The sequence below is a fragment of the Elephantulus edwardii genome, unplaced genomic scaffold, assembly GCF_000299155.1.
Source record: "Elephantulus edwardii isolate Elephantulus edwardi_28Jun2011 unplaced genomic scaffold, EleEdw1.0 scaffold00073, whole genome shotgun sequence".
NCBI lineage: Eukaryota > Metazoa > Chordata > Mammalia > Macroscelidea > Macroscelididae > Elephantulus > Elephantulus edwardii.
This window is the reverse complement of record NW_006399823.1, coordinates 11,520,148-11,526,729: the sequence shown is the minus strand read 5'-3', so window position 1 is coordinate 11,526,729 and position 6,582 is coordinate 11,520,148.

Sequence of the window (6,582 nt, the reverse complement as noted above, 5' to 3'; positions counted from 1 at the left end):
ACTTTGAGTTGTCCTTTAAAAAATAAGGTTTTGTTGGGTGCTTTTTTTTTAAATCACTCTCATTATTATCTAAGTTGTCTTTTGGTATATAATTTGAGGGACAATTCAGAGTCAATGTAGGGGATGAAACAACATTCTTCATAAAGAGGAATGTCTGACTACCTTATAATTACTGAATGATAAAGATGTGCTGAAAGTAACATGCTTTATTTCAATTATCAAAGGGAAAGGGCAAGGGGAAAGAGTAGAGACACTTCGGTTCTGCATTTTCATTAGCTCAAAGAACTCTCTTCTGATTGGAGGATGGCTATAGCAAGAGGAGAGGCAGAGGATTCTTTTTGAAAGACATATACAAATAAGGCAATTTCATTGAATAATTAGGGAACATTTTCATGGCATCTGAAGATAATTTTAAGTGTAATTCCACAGGTTGACTCTTTTGATTTCTTTTAGAACTGATAACAATTTTCAAGGTAATAATTTAGAAGCTGTTTTCCAAAATTACTACATTTGCACAGGGCATTACATTTAGAAGTGTCCCAGGCTTGGTTTAACATGATATTTTCATTATCTTAGAGAGAGAGAGTTAGTATGGTGGTTAAGTGCTAGGTATTAAGTGAAAGGTCAGTGTGTTGAATACAACAATCTCTTTGTAGGAAACTTATGTAGTATTTTGCTTCTGTAATGAGTATAGCCTTGGAGACGCTATGGGGCATTTCTACTTTGTTGCATAGAGTCACTATGAGTCAGAATTGATTTGGCAGCGATGGGTTTGGATTTTTGGTTGGTGTGTCACTGTTTTGAAATCATTAATATTAACAATATATTTTGCACTCAGACCACAAAGTAGGTAGCTGGATCAAATGCCAGCAAATATTTGGACAATGTCAATTGTACTTTTTATACACTTTCCCCATTAAGATATAAATTATTTTGTAATAGAAATGTATACCTACTTTTGGCATAGTTCATTATATATTATTTCTTATATTTATACCACTTTTTATCCCTGCTGTTAGGGATGATAATGCAAGGAGGATTGGGATGGAGTGAGACATAAAACAAGGGAAGGAGAATAAAAGGAAACTTTCATCACTTTTTTAATTGGTTAAGAAAAAAATGATATAATTTTGGAAACAAAGGATTAGTGTGGTAAAGAGGAAGAACCTACATGAGGTATATTGACACAGTGACTGTGGTATTGGGAGCAAGTGTGTTAGAGAGAGTGAGATTGGCTCAGGATAGGGCAGGGTTCAGAGGTATTGTTAATAGGGTCACTATAAGTCATAGTCAAGTCAAATGAGCACACAACAACAATTGGTATCATGGGTACCAAAGGCACACAGCTTGAATCTACCAGATACTCTTTGGAAGAAAGACCTCTTACAAGATTTACAGCCTCTGAAAACCAGCTAAAGAATCAACTAAGGATTGGTTCTAACTCCACTGCAAACAATTATCTTGAGGGATAATTTACACATCAAATTGGTTTAAGTTTGTCAGAGTTGCCTAACTTCATGCCATGCCATCTGATATCTTATCCCATTCCCCGTTTATTGAGCTTTTATGGAAGATTGGCTCTGTTATAGAAAAAAAAACAAAACATAAAAAAAATCCCCAAGGCAGCTATGTTTCCTGTGCATTTGATTACAATATTCTGGTAAACCTTTTCATAATGTATAATATTATGAACATTATAATCACTTCCTTTTATTGAAATATCTTTTCTCCTTCTTTACACCCAATTCAGAGAATCATACTGAATTCAACTAGGAAGACCATAATCTTCATTTGTCCCGCATTTCTAAATGAGAATTGGCTTCACTTTGCTTATGGCAGGTGGACTACAGTAAAGAAGAGTTTTCTCATACAAGTTTTCTGGGTTTCTTCCAATTACTCCCTCACTTGGGCCTACAGTGTTTACCCCTGCACATCTGGAGCAATATCCATGTTGTATTACACAAGAGCAGTGGTTCTCAGATGATACTCCTCATTAGAACCACCTAGGGAGCTTTTACAAACCACAGATGTCCAGGCTTCATTCCACTCCAATTAAGCTTAGAATCTTAGTGGTGAGACTTGGCTTTTCTTCAGATTTCCCAAGAGATCCCAATATGAAGACATACTTGAGAACTGAACTTCAAGACTACAGTATTTTACATACTTGTCTTAGAATAATTATTCTTGGTCTTTTGGAACATTACAGATTATCTGACCTCTCTCTTGAAATGAAGTTTTTACTCAGATGGTCTAGATTTGGGCTTCTCTCTCTCATTGCTGTCATGTCAGAACCCACTTATCACTGGCCCTCCTGTGGGCTTTCAGAGGCTATAAATAACATAGAGGGAGATTATCCATCTTTTTTCCTTGGAGTAGATGTTAGATTCAAAGCTTCTGGCTTTTGGTTGGCAGCCCAGCTCTCTACCCATTAGGCTACCAGAGCTCCCTAACTTTCAATCTAGGATGTTATATTTTTAAAAATAAAACCAAACCAAACCTATTGGTAGTTACTATAAAAAGAACTTCTTTGATCTAGCATGGATGAGGTGAAAATTTATGGAGTATTGTGGCCTTTTGGTTGTTATGTACCATCTTTTCATAACTGACTCATAGCTGACTTTCCAGCAGATTTTCAGAGGCTGTAAATCACAGTGGTGGAGGGTGCTCTTCCCCCCACCCCTGCCCCAAGGAGCAGCTAGTGGATTCAAACTGAGTACCTTTGGGTTGGCAGTGCAAATCTTTACCATTAGGCCATTGGAGTGCACTTTTAATTTTGGAACTGGGCCTAAATAAGACATTGAGGAAAGAATTACAAATTTAGCAGCAAGCTGCATGATGTTGTTATGTGCTATCTGGTTGGAACTCACTCATAGTTGACCTGCCAGTGGGTTTTCAGAGGCAACAAATTACATGAGAAGTGAATCCCCCTCTTTATCTCAGACCAGCTGGTAGATTACAAAGGCATGCTTTTGAGTCGGCAACACACAGCTCTCCCTTTCCAAAAATTGCAAAAAAGTAGTAATGAAGAATGTGAATTGTTTTAAAGTTCTTTACGAAGGCAGACTTCTCTAAGAAGTAAAACATGTGAGTTCTGTGCTCACTGAGTTGTAAGGTAAAAAGAAGAGCTATTTTTTAAATAAAGATTTAGAATAGAGAGAGGTTAGAAGCTTGAGTAATACCAGGAATGTTTTAAGTAGCTCCTGAGAATGAGAGAAGCACCTCAATATAGACTTAGAATAGGGTTGGTTATTTTTGCTTAGACAATAGTTGATAATGGATACCAATTCCTAGTAGCCTCAATCTAAGTAGTTGTGTGATTTTATCAGAATTATTTAGCTCTGTAAGTGTAGGAGTGAATGAAGAAAAAAAACTGCAATTTTTCCTTTTTCCAGGAGAGAAACATCATAAGGAAAAAAAAAGAGGATTTTTTAAAAAAAAATATACTTATGTAGTGTATGTGTGTGTGTGAGTATATATATATATATATATATATAGTAACTAAGACGTGTGTGTGTGTGTGTGTGTGTGTATTATCTTCATTACCTTGTGCTGTCACAACAAGTAGATGACCTTACACAGATATTTAATTTCTCACAGACCATGGATTCAGGGGATGATTATTCCAGGTAGGCAGCCAGGTGAAATCTTTGGTGTTTCTTTGCATTCCTTGTTGTCTGCCTTTATAAGTCTCTGTGATTAATATGTCTTTTACTAGCTCAGACAATATTAAGTTTAGGCCCACCTAACACTTGTTTGACCTCTTCAAATGATAAATGAAAACCCTCTTCTCCTATGCTTTGGTCATGTTGCTAGGAGAGATAACATGTATGTCCCTTGGAGAGGGACATCACGCTTGGAAATGGAGGATCAGCAAAAGAGAGGAAAACCCTCAATGAGAGAAATTTACAAAGTAACTGCAGAATGTCTGTGTTTCATTGATTATGTAAAGGCATTTGACTGTGTGGATCTTAACAAACTGTGGCTGACTCTGAGAAAAATGGGAATCCCAGAACACTTGCTTGTGCTAATGCGAAACCTACACTTGGACCAGGAGGCAGTTGTCAGAACAGAGCAAGGAAACAGTGCATGGTTCAAAATTGGGAATGGTGAATGCCAGGGATGTGTCCTATCTCCATACCTTTTCAACCTGTATGCAGAACAGATTATCCGGGGGTCTGGGTTTTATGAGGAGAAGAGAGGTTTCAGGATTGGTGGAAGATTCATCAACAATCTGCGTTATGCGGATGAAACAATCCTGCTTGGTGAAACTGCAGAGGACCTGAAGTGCTTGCTGCAGAGGTTCAAGGACTACAGACTTCAATATGTATTGAGGCTCAATTTCAAGAACCCAAATATTCTCAACACTGTGCCAATTGGCAGCATCAGGATGGATGGTGAAGAGATTGAGATTGTTAACAGCGTTTTGCTTGGCTCCACAGTCAACACTCTTGGCACTAGCAGCCAGGAAATAAAAAATGTATTGCAATGGTAAAGTCTGCTGTTAGGGACCTCTCCAAAGTACTGAAGAGGAATGGTGTCACTCTGGAGACTAAGGTGCACCTGATATAGACCATGGTCTTTGCAATCACTTGCTATGTGTCAGAGAGTTGGACAATGACTAGGGAGGATAGAAGGAGAATTGATGCCTTTGAGTTTTGGTGCTGGGAAACAGTATTGAATGTACCATAGAATGCTAAGAAAATGAACAGGTTTAACCTGGAGAGGGTTAAATCAGGCTTCACCGTGGAGGCAAGGATTCTGAGGCTTCATATGACATACTTTAGACATGTTGCAAGAGGGACTGATCCTTGGAAAATGACATCATGCTCTATGAAGTGGATTGATTCACTGACTGGGGTAATCGGGGTGGGTATGTTGGAGACAATGAGATTGGCACAGGACAGAACAGAGTTTAGTTCTATTGGACGTAGGGTCGCTATGAGTCAGAAGTGACTCGACAGCACATAAGAACAACAACAGCAGCAGCAGCAACTGCAGCAATGGGCTCACGTGTGTAAGAGATGATGAGGGTGACATAGGAAAGAACAGGGTCCAGATCTGTTGTTCTAGGGCCACCATGAGTTATACTTGATGGCATCTAATGACAACAACAATTCCATCTACAAATGGGATCATACTTACAGGTACAGGTGCTAGGGCCATTTTTGGGGAACAGAGTTCAATTCATAATACATGGTAATTGTTTTTACTTATCTATTATCAGGATAATTGGAGAGTAGATGAAAGGCACCCAAGCGTCAAGGACTCTCCTTCATAGGGTCGCTATGAGTTGCCTGTGACTCGACGGCACTTAACAACAATAACATCAACAAAGAGAGAAAGAGAGAGAGATCAGCTGGTCCAGTGAAGAGAAAAGGATGTGGCCAAGACAAAGGTGAGTGACTTTTAGTTCGCGGCCCTCAGGCCATTCTTTCATTGTTTTTGTTCAGACATTCCTCTAGGTCGTATAGCCCTGGTGTACAAGTTGCAGTCCCCCGGTCACTTGTGGTTGCTGTGAGGCTGAACACTGTGACACGGATGTGTCAAATGCGTTAATGGTTGGCTAACCAATGCGGACTGAGAGTGGAGTGGAGCTCCCCGATTAAACAAGCTTGGAAGGAGGAGTGGCATCCACTTCCATAATAGCTTGCCTCTGGAAACCCTATGAACTTGGAGAGAGGGTGAAAAGCACCCAAGCGTCAAGGACTCTCCTTCATAGGGTCGCTGTGAGTCACCTGCGACTCGAAGGCACTGAACAACAACAACAACAACATTATCAAGATAAAGATATATAAACAAACTCAAACCACAGCAACATTAAATAAATAAGAAACTATAAAACTCAAGCTCACTGTTGTAGAGTTGATTCCATCTCACAGCAGCCCTCCATTGCATTTCAGAGGCTGTGAATCACATGAGAGAAGAGTGCTTATTTCTCTTGCAAAGAGCAGCTGGTGGATTTGAACCACCAGAGACTGTCTTGCTCTGAACTATGCTACAGCTTGCTACAGACTATGCTGCCAGAGCTCTCTAACTCAATAAGAGACACAGTGAGCATTGTATGAAGGTAATTTCCTGAAGAAAAGAAACCAACACGAAAACAATATATTTATTCCCATTCCCAATAAAAACTCTTGCCAGGCATTCAAAAATAACCTTCTATTGCTTGTTTGTCTAGGGTTTAGTGGTGGCTTTGCTGTTCTTGTCTGGACTTGCTCACGTAATTAGGGTTGAGCTGGCTATTTATTGATTCTGGATGTTCTTCATTAAATGATGGCATAAGACTGGGAAGACACATTCAAGTTATATAGCAAAGAGCATGATTCATGATAGAATGATGACTTGAGGTTGTTTTTGCAGTCTTCCACACTATCTGTAAATGTTGTTTGAAGTAAAATTCACAATATTATATATACATATAAGCTCTAGTCCTGAAGGCATGTGTGGCTCGAGGCCACTAGCTGCTTCATGGGAGGATGGACAGTCTCCTTCCATGTGATTAATTTCCTCTGAAAACCTGCTGAAGGGTCAGACATGAGTCAGTCTGACTCTATGGTACACAACAACATATATAAATTTGTT